Here is a 17,402-nt window from a genome sequence, read left to right as displayed (position 1 = left end):
GTGACTAATTAATTTAAAATAATTACTTTAAACTGGGGACACATCTTACGTAAAAATAGACAAACATGTAAATTGACCGTACCTCCGCTATGCCCACAGCCAATCAGGATTGATATGCAAATTAACCCAACAAAGATGGTGGTTAATTTGCATACACAGGTGCTGAGTGTCGGGGGCGGGCAGGATGCTTGAGTCATCACCATGATGACGACGCAGGCTTTCTGCCCCACCCCCGGTCTCTCAGGGCCTCTGGGCAGCATGGGAAGGCGGGGCCAGAGCAGAAAAAGGCAGCTCCGGGGCTGGAGTGGAAAGGCGGTGCTGGCAGCCAGGGAAAGGAAGGCCCATTCTAGCATGAAACTTCATGCATTGGGCATCTAGTAATATATAAGATGTAATTTTGTAACATCAATAACTGAAAGGGGTGGAGATGAAGCTGTAGATGATCAAAGTTTTTGAATGTTATTGAAATTAAGCTAATAAAAATTCTAAATAAAATGTTATAGTTTTAGATTGTTACATGTAACCCCCATGATAACCACAAAGAAAATAGTTATAAAATATACACAAAATGAAATAATATAATTAAATTATTATACTACCAAACCATCAACAAAACACAAAAGAAGACAATAATGTATAGGTCAAATAAGTTATAAAACAGATGGAAAACAAGTAGCAAAATAGAAGTCTTTTCTTATCAGTAATTATTTTAAATGTAAATGGATTAACCTCTCCATTTGAAAGACAAAGATTAGCCAAATGGGATTTTTAAAAAACATGATCCAACTATACACTATGGATAAGAGACCTCATTAGATTCAAAGACACAAATAGGATGAAAGTGAAAGGATGAAAAAGATATTCCATGTAAATAGTAACCAAAAGAAAACAGGGATGGCTATACTAACATCTTACAAAACAGGCCATACAGGCATTCCTCAGAGATACTGCAGGTTCAGTTCCAGCCCACCCCAATAAAGCAAATATCACAGTAACGTGAGTTGCATAAATATTTTCGCTTCCTAGTGCATATAAAATTATATTTACACTATACTATAGTCTGTTAATTGTGCAATACCATTATGTCTAAAAAATGTATATACCTTAATTTAAAAATACCTTGTTCCTAACAAATTCTAACCATTCTGTTATCTTCAATGAGTCATGATCTTTTTGCTGGTGGAGGGTCTTGTCTTTATGTTCATTGCTGCTGACTAATAAGGGTTGTGGTTACCGAAGGTTGCAGAGACTGAGGCAATTTCTTAAAAGAACACAAAGATCATGTTTGGCACATCGATTGACACTTTTTTTCACAAATGATTTCTGTGAAGCATAAGATGTTGTTTGACAGGATTTTACCCCCAGTAGTACTTGCTTCAAAATTGAAGTCAATCTTCTGAAACCCTGCTGCTGCTTTATCAACTAAATTTATGTAATATTCTAAATCCTCATAACAATCTTCACAGCATATCCACCAGGATTAAATTCCACTTAAAGAAACTAGTTTCTTTACTCATTCTCAAGAAGCAACTCCTCATCTAGTAAAGTTCTGCTATAATATTGCAGCAATTCAGTCAGATCTTCAGGCTCTACTTCTAATTCTAATTCTATTTCCACCACACCTACAGTTACTTTCTCCACTGAAGTTTTGAACACCTCAAAGTAATCTATGAGATTTGGAATCAACTTCTTTCAAACTCCCGTTAATGTTGAAATTTTTAACTCTTCCCATGAATCATGAATGTTCTTAATGGCATCTAGAATGGTGAATCCTTTCACAAGGTTTTCAATTAATTTTGCCCAGATCCATTAGAGGAATGACTATATATGGCAGCTATATCCTTAAAAATGTATCTCTTAAAAAATAAGCCTTGAAAATTACTCCTTGATCCATGGGCTGCAGAATGGACATTGTATTAGCAGGCATAAAAACAACATTACTCTCATTGTACACTCCATCAGCACTCTTGAGTGACCAGGTACATTGTCAGTGCACAGTAATATTTTGAAAGGAATGTTTTCTTCTAAGCAGTAGGTCTCAAGAGTGGGCTTAAAATATTTAGTAACCATGTTGTAAACAGATGTGCTGTCCTCCAGGCTTTGTTGTTCCATTTGTAGAGCACAGGCAGAGTAGATTTAGCATCATTCTTAAGGGCCCTAGGGTTTTTGGAATGGTACATGAGCACCTGCCTCAACTTAAAGTCACCATTGCCCTAGTAACAGGCAAGAGCTTGAGCCTGTCCTTTGAAGCTTTGAAGCCAGGCATTGACTCCTCTCTAGCTATGAACATCCTCAATGGCATCTTTTTCCAATCTAAGGCTGTTTTGCTACATTGAATATCTGTTGTTTCGTGTAGCCACCTTCATTAAGTATCTTAGCTAGGTCTTCTGGATAATTTGCTGCAGCTTTTACATTAGCACTTGCTGTTCACCTTGCATTTTATATTATGGAGATGGCTTCTTTCCTTAAACCTAATAAACCAACTTCTGCTGGCTTCATACTTTTCTTCTGCAGCTTCCTCACTTAGGGCCCTGCTCTGGATTAAGCTTTGGCTTAAGAGAATGTTGTACTGGTTTGATCTTCTATACAGACAAGTAAAACTTTCTCCATATCAGCAATAAGGCTGTTTCTCTTTCTTATGTGTTCACTGGAGTAGCACTTTTAATTTCCATCAAGAACTTTTCCTTTGCATCCACAACTTGTAAGTTTGGCACAAGAGGCCTGCTTTTGGTCTGTCTCTGCTTTTGACATGCCTTCCTCACTAAGCTTAATCATTTCTAGCTTTTGATTTAAAGTCAAAGACATACAATTCTTCCTTTCCTATGAACACTTAGAGTCCATTGTAGAAGTAGTAATTGAACTAATTTCAAAACTGTTGGGTCTCAGGGAATAGAGAAGCCTGAGAAGAGAGAGATGGGGGAATGGCCAATCCACTGAGCAATCCAAACACACACAACATTTTTCAAATAAGTTATCTCTTTTATATGGGTGCAGTTCATTGTGTCTCAAAACAATTTCAATGGTAGCATCAAAGATCACTGATCACAAATCACCATAACAAATATAATAACAATATTTAATGTTACTATTTTGATGTCACTACTATATATTATATTAAAGCAGTAACATCAAAATCACTGATCACAGATCACCATAACAAATATAATAAAACTAGAGGCCTAGCGCATGAAATTGTGCGCGGGTAGGGTCCCTAGGCCTAGCCTGCGATCAGGGCCATCTTCCGCCTGCTCGCCAGTCCCAAGTCCAACCCCACTGCCGCCACCCACCCCAGTTCCTTGTTCACCATCTGGCGATCAAAAGAACAACCCACTCTGCCTTAGGTACCTTGTGCCATCAAAGGGCACCTGGCCCTTTGCTCCCTTTAAAGAAGTAAAATAAACACCCTCTCTCTGCACCTGTCTCTTCTCACCCTTGTGAATCCTTTCACAGCCACTGTCACCACCCAAAACCTTAACAATGATGTGGGAAACTCAACCAGGAAGGACTATGCCTGTGGGAAGAGGTGCAGGGTACCAGGACTGCCCCCTTGCTCCTGCCCTGCTGTGCCCTCCCTCTCTCTTTCCCTCCCTCTGTTCCTGCACTCCCTCCCCCATCACAGAACTGCTCAGCTCAGGCTCTGGCCCTGCCCATCCTGCAGGGAGGAGCAGGGGCAGTTTCTTGCAGATCTGGATACAGCTTTGGAGTAGGGAGGTGATGGATTCTTCCTGAGGAGGTGTTTGTTCTTTAAAGATGATGTTCTCGATCCACCTCCCAGCAGTGAAAGCTGAGGGTCACTGCAGGCGCTGAAGTCCTTGTTGAAGTCCCCACTCTGGCACCTCTCACAATGGTGAGTGTGTGTCCCGGGAGGCTGCTCAGTGGAGGCGCCACGTTCCTTTCAGTAGAAACTGAGGATAGATTGGAGCCTGCAGGCCAGGTGGAGGGATCAAGGGGTCTGCCTTCTGCCAACTTGCCAGTCCCCAGTCCCTCCCCACCTCCATCCAGCCTGGTTCCCCATGGTTCCCCATTGGCCATCCAGCGATCGGAGCCTGCGGGCTGGGGGGAGGGACTAAGAGGTAGTCAATGCACCTCATAGTGACTGGTCAATCATTCGTTCCAGTTGTTATGCCATTACGGTCGCTGGCCTTTTATTATATAGGATATTGCAAGAATTTCTAAAATATGACACAGAGTCATGAAGTGAGCAAATGCTTTTGGAAAATGGTACCGATAGACTTGCTTGAAGCAGGGTTGCTATAAACCCTCAATTGTAAAAACACATTATCTGTAAAGCACAATAAAACAAGGTATATCTATAAATCAAATAAGTTTATAAGGACAAAGGACATTATATACTAATGAAAGGTGTAATACAACAAGAAAATATAACAATCCTATCTAATAAAAGAGTAATATGCAAATTGACCATCACTCCAACACACAAGATGCTGCCCCCATGTGGTCAAAGATGGCTGCCCCCCTGTGGACACAAGATGGCTGCCACAAGATGGCCAGCAGGGGAGGGCAGTTAGGGGCAACCGGGCAGGCAGAAGAGGGCAGTTGGGGGGAACCAGGCCTGCAGGGGAGGACAGTTGCAGGGGACCAGGCCTGCAGGGGAGGACAGTTGGGGGGAACCAGGCCTACAGGGGAGTGCAGTTGTGGGGGACAAGGCCTGCAGGGGAGGGCAGTTGGAGGTGACCAGGCCTGCAGGGGAGGACAGTTGGGTGAGACCAGGCCTGCAGGGGAGTGCAGTTGGGGGTGACCAGGCCTGCAGGGGAGGGCAGTTGGGGGGGACCAGGCTGGCAAGGGAGGGCAGTTAGGGGTGACCGGGCCAGCAGGGGAGGGCAATTGGGGGCAATCCAGCTAGCAAGGGAAGGCAGTTACGGGTAACCAGGCTGGCAAAGGAGGGCAATTAGGGGTGACTGGGCCAGCAGGGGAGGGCAGTTGGGGTGACCAGGCCTGCAGGAGAGGGCAGTTAGGGGAGACCAAGCCAGCAGGGGAGGGCAGTTGGGGGCAACCAGGCTTGCAAGGGAGGGCAGTTAGGGGCAATCGGGCTGGCAGGGGAGGGCAGTTAGGGGCAATCGGGCCGGCAGGGGAGCAGTTAGGCATCGATCAGGCTGGCAGGGGAGTGGTTACAGGGTGATCAGGCTGGCTGGCAGAAGCAGTTAGGGGCAATTAGGCAGGCAGGCAGGCAAGCAGTTTGGAGCCAGCAGTCCTGGATTGTGAGAGGGATGTCTGACTGCCGTTTAGGCCTGAACCCTTGAGGGGTCCTTGATTGGAGAGGGTGCAGGCTAGACTGAGGGACACCCCCCCCCATGCACTAATTTCATGCACTGGGCCTCTAGTGATAAATATTTGCATAGCCAATAACAGACCATCAAAAGATATGAAGCAAAAAATGACAGGATTAAAAAAACAAACAAAAAATCTGACAGAACTTTCCCTAGCCAGATTTGCTTAGTGGTTACTATCAGCCCTCGGACTGAAGGGTCATGGATTCAATTTCAGTCAAGGGAAGGTATCTTGGTTTCAGGCTCCACCCCGGCCCTGGTTGGGGTGCATGCGGGAGGCAACCAATAGATGTCTCTCTCTCACATCAATGTTTCTCTCTGTCTTTCCCCCTCCCTTCCACTCTCTCTAAAAAAATTCAATGAAAAAAAATATCCTCGGGTGAGGATTAACAAAAAACAAACAAACAAAAAGAACTGACAGAATTGAAAGGAAAAATAGACAATTCTATAATAGTAGTTGGAGACTTCAATACTCCACTCCCAAATAATAGAACAGCCCACGCAGAAGAAAAGCAAGGAAGTTGAAGACTTAACCAACAAAATAAACCACCTAGATCTAACAGACATAAACAGAAAATCTAATAAACAAAAACAGAATTCACATTATTCTCAAATGCACATGGGACATTTTCCAGGATAGACACTATGTTAGGCCACACATTAATACTCAATGAATTTTAAAAGATAGATATAAAAAGTAGCTTCTTTAACCACAACAGGATGAAGTTAGAATTAGTAACAGAAGTAAAATGAAAAAACTCACAAATTTGTGAAAATTAACCCTCTTAAACAACGAATGGATCAAAGAAGAAATCACATGGGAAATTAGAAAATGAAATACAAATAAAAATCAAGAAATACTATCTCACATCATTAAAATGGCTACAATAAAAAAAAATAGAGCCCTGGCTGGTGTGGCTTAGTGAGTTGAGCATCATCCCATGCACCAGGATGTTGCCAGTTCAATTCCGGTCATGGGCACATACCTGGGTTGCGTTCTTGATTCCTGCATGAGGCAGCCCATCAATGTTGTACTCTCACATCAATGTTTCTCTTTTCCTCTTCCTTCCCCTCTCTCTAAAAATCAATAATATATATACACACTAATATATAAGAAACCTAGGTTCATCAAATCCACAATGACTGGAGGCTCGACTAACCGGAAATCAGTCCTGCAGTCAGCGCTGGGTTGCTGTAGCGACCCAGCACTGACTGCTACGGCTGCAGGCACAGTAACCCAGCACTGACTGCTGAGGGGGCTGCAAATCAGGCCCAGAGAGAGGACTGAAGATAGAAGCAGGGTCTGATCCATAGCCTCTGTGGCAGCTATGGATAAGCACTTGCCTCTCTATTTAGCTCCAGGCCTGGCCAGCAGCTGCACCTCCATTTCTCTCCAGGCCTCCACTGGGGCTGCTGATCAGCACCGCCTTTCTGATCAGGCCCCATTGATAGGCCCAGAGATGCTGACTGGCATCAAAATTGACCAATCAGAACCAAATCTGGGTCAACTGTGAGGAGCCAATGGCTGCCTAAGAGGCAGATTTTATGACACTGACTGGCATAGAAACCAACCAATCAGAACCAAATCCGGGTGAACTGTGAGGAGCCAATGGCTGCCTAGGAGGCAGAGCTTTTGATGCTGACTGGCATAGAAACCAACCAATCAGAACCAAATCTGGGACAACTGTGAGGAGCCAATTGCTGCCTAGGAGGCGAAGCTTTTTACGCTGACTAGCATAGAAACCGACCAATCAGAACCAGATTGGCCAGCAGAGGAGGGCAGTTGGGGGCCAGATCAGGCCTGCAGGGGAGGGCAGTTGGGAGCGAGATCAGGCCAGCAGGGGAGGGCAGTTAGGGGCAATCAGGCCGGCAGGGTAGGGCAATTGGGGGTGAAATAAGGCCAGCAGGGGAGGGCAATTGGCGGCGATCGGACTGGCAGGGGAATGGTTAGGGGGTGATCAGGCTGGCAGGCAGAAGTGGTTGGGGGCAATCAGGCAGGCAGGCAGGCAGGAAAGCGGTTAGGAGCCAGCAGTCAGACATCTCCCAAGGGGTCCCAGATTGGAGAGGGTGCAGGCTGGGCTGAGGGACAACCCCCCCCCCCAGTGCATGAATTTCATGCACCGGGCCTCTAGTGTGTATGTGTGTGTGTGTGTGTGTGTTTGTATGTATACACATATATATATACACTGAGTTGCCAGATTATTATGATGTCTGAACGCATAATAATCTGGCCACTCACTGTGTGTGTGTGTGTATATATATATATATATATATATATATATATATATATACACACACATATATGTATATATATATATAAATATATACATATATATGTGTATATATATATATATATATATATATATATATATACACATATATATATGTGTGTGTGTGTGTGTATATATACATGGACCCCACCCGTGCATGAATTCATGCACGGGTGGGGTCCGGCCAGCATGGTCAGGGGGAGGGGACATGGGCGGTTGGCCAGCCTGCCTGCTGGTCGAACTCCTGGTTGAGGGGACAATTTGCATATTAGCCTTTTATTATATAGGATATACACTGAGTGGCCAGATTATTATGCATTCAGAGATAATAATAATCTGGCCACTCAGTGTAGTCACAAAAAAGAAAATGTTGGCAAAGATATAAAATCATTGGAATGCTTGTACACTATTGGTAGAAATGCAAAATGGTACAGCTCCTTTGTAAAACAATATGGCAGTTCTTCAAAAATTAAAAATAGAATTACCATATGATCCTGCAATACCACTTCTGGGCATATACCCCCCCAAAATTGAAAGCAGGGTCTGTAAGGGATATACTTATGCACCCATGTTAGTAGCAGCATTACTCACAATAGCTAAAATGTGGAAGCAACCCAAGTGTCCACCGACAGATGAATGGATAAACAAATGTGGTGTGTGTGTGTGTGTGTGTGTATATGTATATATATATATATATATATATATATATATATATATATATATATTTCTGTCACATACTACAACATGGATGAACCTTGAGGACATACGATAAATGAAATAGGCCAAAAGACAAATACTATGGGGGGAGGCAAAATAGGCTTATAGGTGTTCATATGGAAAAATATATAAATAATACAAGAATAAATTGTTGTGAGTATGCATACTCACAACTATAAACCTACTTTTGCCCACCCATGTATTACACTTATATGAGGTACCTACCTAGAGTAGTGAAAATCATAGAGACAGAAAATAGAAAAGTGGTTGCTAAGGGTTGGGGGAGGGAGGGAATGGGATTCGGTGTTTCATAGTTATAGAGTTTCAGTTTTTGCAAGATGAAAATAGTTCTAGAGATGGACAGTGTGATTGTTGCACACAATGTGAATGGACTTAATACCAATAAACTTACCACTTAAAAATGATTAAGAGGCTGCACTTTATGTTAACACCTTGCTGACTGGTCATGAGATAAGTCATGTCTGCACTTACATTCATTTAAGTAATTTTAAAACTCTACATTACTTTCAGATCTTAAAATTACTTAAATGAATGTAAGGGCAGACATGAGTTGTCTCATGACTGGTCAGCAACAGTTAGACGCGGAAACATGAGTTATCTTGTGACCTATCAGGAAGGTGTTAAATGTATTTTACCATAAAAAATGATAAAATCTCATATAACTGTATACCAAAAAATAAAATATACTCTATAATTAAGTAAAATTCAAAATATATATGAGAAGCAAATAACTAAACTCCCCAAGCCTCAACTTTCACACATACAAAATAAGTGATCCAAGATTACAAGCCATTTAAACAATGCTTCTTTCACTCTATTTTTTTACATTAAAATGTTCCAATACACAGAAAAGTATAAAAGCATTAAGAACCTCTGTATCGACCTATTTTAATAAATGTGAACATTCCTGATTCAGTTGAGGCCCTGTTTACCCTTCCTGAATATCATTTGTCTCATCAACTCCCTATGGGGAACCTTTATTCTGAAATAGTGGGATTCCTTTCTGTCTGTGTTTTATACATTTATTACATTTGCATGTATCTACAAACCATATACATTGTTGTTTCATGTTTATACCCTTAAATAAATTATTCTATCTCTACACACACACACACATATATACACACACATATATATACACACATATGTATATATATGTGTGTGCGTGTGCGCACACGTGTGTGTGTGTATGTGTATACATACACATATATTCTGTAAATTAACATTTTCACTCAACATGGCTTCTTTTAATTATCCATGTTGATACATATAACTACCTCATTTGTTTTTAAGTGCTGTATATTATTCAATTGTACCAATATATCAGAAGTTATTTAGTCATTTTCATGTTGATGGACATCTAGATCTACTCTTTTCCTTCACCCAGCAATAGCTTTAGTTCCACCATCCTAAGGCTCAGGGTCCCTCCACTGTAACCTTCTATTTCCATAAACCCTTGGTCTGAGAGTATACGCTTTTTACCCACTGTGTGAGGTCCTGCAGCACAAGCCTGCCACGTAGCAGAGAATGCAGTTAGATCTTCCATTTTTAAACTCACACATCAGAAAGCAGGAAGAAAAAAAACATGCTGAATCTCAGTGGTGGTCATATAAGTTTTCAGCATACTACCCTGTTCACTTACTTGTATTTTTGAAAATTGGCAGGATAAAAGTTGGAAAATAAAAATCAAGTAACAAAAACAAACAAATACAACAGGAGGGCTTGGCTGGTTTTGTCTGTGATTACAACTGGTGGTTTCGCACTTCCTTGTTCAGGGCCAAATGGGGCCATAAAACTGCAGAGGATCCAGAAATTTTCTGGTGAAATTCAGGATGTTGGCCAAATCCTCCACCTGGGAGGTGCTCAACTGATCTGAACGTAGTTTTCATTTTGTAATTTTATGTATCTAAATGAAAGCAATTTTCACTTTCTGGGACCCTAATTCTAACTGTGAGACAATCACACAAATGGTAAAACATCAAGACAAGGATAATGCAATAGATTATTAACATTTAAGTCTATATTAGGTTTCATATTAAGAGATTAAGATAGATCATCTCATCTAATTGCCACCACCACTCAAAGAAGTAGTTACTATTCATAGCATTGTTTTACAAATGGGGAAATGGAGGCCTAGACTTTAAAACTTGCTCAGAAAGCTTAAGAAGTGGCAGAACCATAACTATAACCTAATTTCATCTCGTTTCCTACTTCCACTGTACTATTCAAGGTTCCCTGAAAACATATCTATCCAACAAACCAAATGTTGATGGTTATCTGGGCACTGCTTGAATACATCAATATTATGTTCATCCAAATGATGAAATAATATTAAGTCATTAGAAATCATGTTTAGAATAATGCTTAATGACATGAGCAAACAATTATAGCCTATATACACATATACAGAAAACTGGGAGAAAATTATACCAACATATTAACAGAGGAGTTATCAGTTATTCTTTTTTTAATATATTTTATTGACTTTTTACAGCGAGAAAGGGAGAGGGATAAAGAGTTAGAAACATCGATCTGCTGTCTCCTGCACACCCCCTACTGGGGATGTGCCCACAACCAAGGTACATGCCCTTGACCGGAATCGAACCTGGGACCCTTCAGTCCGCAGGCTGACGCTCTATTCACTGAGCCAAACCAGTTAGTTATTCTTATTTTAATCTTTATTGCTTTCTGTAATGTTCAATATTTTCCTTACAATGATCATGGATTACTTTTATAATGAGAATAAAACATTTCTGCTTCTTCATTATCTTCTGCACAGCTCTGACATATCTTGCCCAAACCTTATCTATTATGCTGTACTGATTTTTTTTCCTGGAATTGCTTTTGTCCAATATATAGCATAGTAGATTCGTCACTTGGCTTCCATAAAAACTGGGAGGGCTGACACAGTACTAGACCAAAAATGATCAGTCCACGTTCCTCTACTTTGTATTGCTTTCCATGCTTGCCCAGATATGGAAAATTACCTAAATCTTCTGCTTTCCTTTTACCGAGAGATGATATACATTCAAATACATGTTGAAAGCAGAGCAGACCAAGAGGAATTTTAAAAAGCAGTCCCTGCTCCAGTAACCTTCAGAGACTTCTGGGAGAGGATTTGGGGAGATGAAAATACTAAATCAGAAAATGTGGGCCAAGACCATAGAAGCCAAAGCTCCCTAGGACAGAACAAAATTGAATATGTACACATGGGAAGGAAGGCAGCTTCTAGTCTATGTATCAGGGGAAGAGACCTGTGAACAACCTGAAAGCTTCTTCCCTCTTCTAAGCATTAAGGAAATAATATTAATGGATTCAAGGCAACAACTTGACAGTTAGATGGCTTCTAGGAAAGCAGACACCTAAGCAGCATTCCCTATAAGAAAGGAAATTGGTCTCCTTAAATTGCTGTTTATTTACTATGGATTTTCTAGGTTCCTGGTCTCTTTAAATCTACAGCATTCATATGTAGAACTTTCTCCCCCTTGACAAGAACAGTCTTAATAAACCTTCTCAGTTTAAAGGCAGTCTCCCAAACACCTTTATCAGTAATGAGTCCAAAGCTAAGCCAAAAAGCTGCCGCTTTTAAGGTTCCAGAATGGCTGACCTGTTGATCACTGGAAAGAGGATGCTGAGACGATACCATTCTGAGACATTTAAGACATAAGTGGTTCAGCCTGAGCCCATCTCATAAACAGAATGGTCCTAGGGATATGAGTCTCCCTGAGTAAAGTTCTGCTCTTTAAAAATTTGACAAGTTATAACAAATGGGACCTAGAAAGAGAGAGTGTCACAGGGCTATTGAACTCTGATAATATCATGTGGCCCAAAGGCTTACAGGCTATCAATCTTGCAATGCCAAGATCACATGTCAGGCTGTCCTAATTCCCCTCATCAACCCCCATGCTTCCCGCACCTACCTTGGCTCATACCAGCCTACAGTCCTCTCTCCATCCAGCAATGCGCTCCCTGCTGTCTGCAACACAGATGAAATTTCATCTCATCTCCTTCAAAAGCCTCTCCAGACTGAGTCAGCAGATAGTCATGACCAAACAATACAACTTGCATCACAGATCCACTCATCTCCATGTGTACATGAAAATGAGCAGATTTAGGGTTTCAGTGTTCTTGGGGAGAGGGGGCCATCCACTTCCCTGAGACAGAGGATGTCTGTCAGCTCTCTGCTATGCAGTTTTCTTACCAGCACAGGGTGGGGAAAGAGTCCTCTGTCTCTCAAACTGCACAGCTCAGTGATTCACTCCATGAGTCCCCCCACCCTGGCAGCACACACTTGGGTAACCACGCATATTAAGCAGTGGGTGTTCACCAGGCAGCTAAACTGTCGGATCACAATCTAAAGCTGGGGAAATCTTAACAGCCATTCTGCTTTCCCTCATCTGCTCCTTCAAAATATCCCAGCTCAGAGAGAGGGGGGTTCCAAAAGGCTGGCTTCTCTAAGAGGCTCCCAGCCCCTTGTGAAATCAACAATTTCACCCACTTCTAAAAACAGCAGCCAGAATGCCAAAGAGAAAGCTGAAAACTAAGAGGTCGACTGCACTCAGAGCCCTTTGTGGTGGTGGAATCCATGGTGACTGGGAAAGGGGAGTGAGTGCTTGCTATCATGATGACGACACCCTCTTTCAGCCTAAATAACAGACCCAAAAGAGACCTGGGAACTGCAAAACATGCTGCACTGCCCAAAGCTGCGCCCAGACACTGCAGGCAGGTTTGCAATTCACCTGAATGGTGTTGTTTTCAGTCTTAGCCCTACCTATCAGCTGTAACAGAGATCTTAGCTTTCCTCCAGCTTTACTAGTATCTTCGATTGGGGGGAGGGGGTATAAATTGATCATGATATGCTAACTGTGCTCCAAGACAGCATTAAACACATAAGAGACTGGCTCCCAGAGTAGATGGGGTTAGGACTTTAAGCTCTTTAAAGATCTCAGTCAAGCTGCCAAGGGCTGCCAAGGCTAAAGATGGGAAGTAGGAGAATCCTCTCCACATCACTTGGCGTTCTGAAAGCAGTACTGTTTCCAGATGTGAAGGGCCTGAATCTCCAGTTGACAAGCAGTCCTGATAGCACAAGAATCTTGGCAAGAAAGTGCAAAAACAGCTGACTCAGACTAGTGGCTGCTCTTTTTTATCCAGTGAGTCTGTGGGGGTTACTAACTAAACATCTAGGGTTTTCTAGCCTTGGGAAGAGACCAGACCATACAGGAAGTATCACCAGTCACTGAGAAGGAAGGAATGGCTGACTTTTAACTCACATCTGATATGAACACTTCTGTAGAGGTTTCCCCAGCCCAGGGAGTAGAAACCCCTGCTCTGATCCTCATACAAAAAAGTATGACTGTGAACTCTGAGTATATCCATCCCTAAAGACCATGGGATGATTTCACCAAGATGAACTGTTGCTTTCCAGAATCACCCCACCCTACTACCCCTAAAGTATTCCTTTTAAATACTAGAGAAATCTGTCCCACTACCTTTGAGCTTATTAACAAACTCACTGTATTGTATTCATGTAATGTTCTCCTCCCTCCTTCCCTCTGCCCTACTCACTCTCTTTCTGCTAGATTTAACTACTCTAAACTCAGGGTCAGCAAAATATGGTTCTCCTGTTATTTTTTGGGTGGGGGTGGTAAAATATACATAACAAAAAATTTACCATCTTAACAGTTTTTAAGTCTATAGCTCTGTGAGATTAAGTATATTCACATTGTTGTGCAACAATCACCATCATCCATCTCCAGAACTTTTTCATCTGGTCCTACTGTTTTTGTGAATACAAATCTTTATTGGAACACAGCCAAACTAATTCATTTGCATATTTTCTATGCTGATTTCATGTTACAATAACAGTTATGTAGTTAAAACAGAAATCATATGACCCACAACTTCCAAAATATTTACTATCTCGTCCTTTACAGAAAAAGGTTGCTAATCTCTGATCTAAATGCAAATATACAATCAATTTCTAGTTTAAAAGAGCACTTAGCCAACAGCTATTAACACTGCCTCTCCCAGCTTTCCACTGAAATATCTATAAAGATATAGGAAAAGATAAAACTCTCCAAATCACTGAAAACTTAGATTGACAGTCATCCTATTATGAGAATCTGGGAGAAATCTCCATTAACAACAAGGCTAATGCTAAAATGAGCAAAGAGCAATCTGTGCAGGAGAAACCTGAAATAAGATAGAAATTATACCATTGTGATTAGCAAGATATTAATAACAGGAGAGCAGCAAAAAGGAGGCCAGGCATTATAAGCATGGCCATTTGGGCAGCTTCACCAGGAAGCTGCAACTTTGCACTTCCCAGGGAACCACCAGTCCATTCCCTGCATATTACCAGGGGAAAGGACTGGAAAAAGGAGAAGATGGGCACAGGCACAGTAAAGTCAGGGTGATATAGGGAAGGTATCAGTCAAACCTGAGAACAGAGATCATTGGCCAGAGTGGGCAAGGTCACTGTAAGCCCATGAAAATCTGGAAATACATAATCCCAAGACAAAGGAGCTCACTCTTTTTCCTCTCTTGGCTCTTGAAGCTCTTGGCTCTGGGCTCTGGTGGTTCTCTCATGCTTGCCAGTGTTCCCTCCATAGCCATATGGCCCTGACGACCCCACAAGCAATGAACTGATGGACTGCAGTAGGGAACACAAACTAAACCAGTCTGATGCTGGACTGAACCTGTGCTCCAACATGGAGTGGCAACTCCGGACACTGGCTTTGATCCTAGCTCTGCTGAAGCCACAGCTATACTTTTTCTCTGGCAGGACAAAAGAAAACAGGACCTTGATAACTCAGGGGTGTAATTCCACAGAAATAATGCTTTCTATAATATCTCATCCTCCCATGGGGGCCTCCAAAATTCTTATTCCAGCAGCACCCAAAAAGCCCACTCTCGCCAATAACAGAAAGACACTGAGTCCTTCAGCCACTCTCAGACTCATAGCTTAGAAATCAAGAGTTCATCATCTAGGTGGGAAAAAGAGTTCATCATCTAGGAAACAGCAAACTGGACAACTGTATCTCCACTTACAGTGCTACTACTTTGCTTGCAAAGGAAATCAACAACTCTCCAAACTGGTCTCCATCTATTTGGAGACTTCTACTCCCGCAAATCAAAAGGGTTGATGTTATGGCATTGGTGCTGTCACATTGAATTCTGGCAGTGGGAGATTTTGCCAGTAAAAGTCAGGTAGCAATTCATGAGGGATATTGTACTTTTTCCACATACTTTATCTGTTTGGAGTATCAGAGAACCTAGCACTACAGGGAGCGTAAGTGATTCCATATGAACCCAGCAGAACACACGAGATGAAGCCTCTAGACACTGGGAATAGGGATAGAATCTATGTGCATTAACCTGCCAGCCAACAGTAGAGCAGAAAATGGGTTTTAACCAATACGAATGAAAACATGAGAAGAGTAAAAGGCAATCCATATGCCCTTTATTTGACAAATAATAAATAAATCCTCCTTTAAATATGCATAAACATACCCCAAAACAGTATGGTTCCTATGAAAACTTCTGGCTGCAGAAGAGAAATGGACTTGGAGGAAGCACAAAAGTCTGAATTTAGTGTCTGAACCAGAAGAAATATTTTAGAAAACTGCATCTTCAATAGGATACAAGAAAACATGAACTCTATAAAAACATGTATAGAAAGCCATTAGAATAAAACATATTGAGAAAGAAGACAAAAAATTTAGAAAATAAAAAAAGAGAAAAAAGACAACAAAATGGAGTAAAAAGATAATTCATCAAAGCAAGGAGGAATTACAAAGCTATTAACATTATAGCAGCCAAATTAAAATTCACATTGGGAGGCAGCCACCCCTGTGGACACATGTACAGGTGCTACTCCTGCCCTGCACTCCCTCCCTCTAACTTTCACTTCTCAAATGCCAAGGTTTTAGAAGCTTTGAAGCTCAGCAAAGACAGGAATCCACTGAGAATAGTCTGTAAAGAAACCTGGGTCCTAAATAACCACATGGAAGACAACATCTTGCTTGTCTTTGAAATTTATGATATCTAAAAATTTCTTAATGGCAGCAGAGTACGCAGAAGCTAAACTGACACACTCCCGGAAGCAAACTGGAATTACAACTAAAATACTGAAGAACCATCCTCAATAATCACCTGAAGACTAGCTGAAGAGAACCCTGATAACCAAGAACAGAAAGTAGAGATGGTATAGAGACTGGTAGGAAGTGCAGAGGCATGACACGGTTGGCCAGGCTCCCACAGACAGCAGCTGAAGTTCTGGAGCAGGCATCCTCAAACTACGGCCCATGGGCCACAAGCGGGTGTTTTTGTCGTTTTGTTTTTTTACTTCAAAATAAGATATGTGCAGTGTGCATAGGAATTTGTTCATAGTTTTATTTAAACTATAGTCTGGCCCTCCAACGGTCTGAGGGACGGTGTTTAAAAAGTTTGAGGACCCCTGTTCTGGAGGGACATCTCAGCTGTGGGGGATTCCCACTGAGAACTCTGGGGTCTAAACACCAAGCTGGGCTCCCCAACACAGAGCACCAGAACTGAAAAAGGTCCCCACATAACACTTGGTTGTGAAAAACAGCAGGGTTGCTGTCTGCCTGGGAGAAACATCTTAAAATGCAGGCACCCTCTTAAAGGGCCAATGCACAAAACTTCGTGTGCAGCCACTCACCTTGGGTTCTGGCAGAGGGAGGTCAGAGTGGACTGGAGCAGTGTGAGCAGAAGTCAGGGTTGAGGGCTCTGGGATTGGATTTTGGAAGCACACATTCCAGGTTCCTGTGCTGAGTCATTCCCTCAAGCTGTGGAGGACATCTTTCTCTGGCAGACCTTTGCTATTCAGGAAGTTTTTGCCTGGGAGGAAGGCAGTTATCCTACCCTATTGAAAAATCCCTTGCCCCACTCTGTGAAGTTTCTGAGGCCTATTAAGAGACTGAGAATAACAAACAGCCTGTAGGGAGAAACAATTGCTCCATCCTCTTGGAAAACCTCTCTCCCAACCCTGTGGTTAATAGATGAGGCTAATCAAGATTGAATACAATCAGACTGCAGGCATAGGCAGGACTCTGGAGGCTTTGAGTCTTTGCCCCACTCTAAT

The 17,402-nt window shown here is 42.1% G+C and overlaps 1 protein-coding gene across 8 annotated transcripts in view; it reads right to left on the bottom strand.

The window, feature by feature from the left end:
* The window catches only part of TMEM164 (transmembrane protein 164), a 242,715-nt gene that overhangs the window by 115,322 nt on the left and 109,991 nt on the right, over positions 1-17,402 (bottom strand). Inside the window, exon 1 of one of the 8 annotated variants that reach the window (XM_079764475.1) lies at positions 12,217-12,243. The exons of the other annotated variants lie outside the window; for them this stretch is intronic. The gene's annotated coding sequence lies outside the window, so the exon portion shown is untranslated. Of the gene's footprint in view, positions 1-12,216; positions 12,244-17,402 lie in introns of those variants that run through there. 8 annotated transcript variants of the gene reach the window in all.

This window comes from Cnephaeus nilssonii (assembly GCF_951640355.1).
Source record: "Cnephaeus nilssonii genome assembly, chromosome: X".
Classification (NCBI taxonomy): Eukaryota; Metazoa; Chordata; class Mammalia; order Chiroptera; family Vespertilionidae; genus Cnephaeus; species Cnephaeus nilssonii.
Note: the sequence above shows the minus strand (reverse complement) of the source record. Positions and strands in the feature narration are given on the sequence as shown.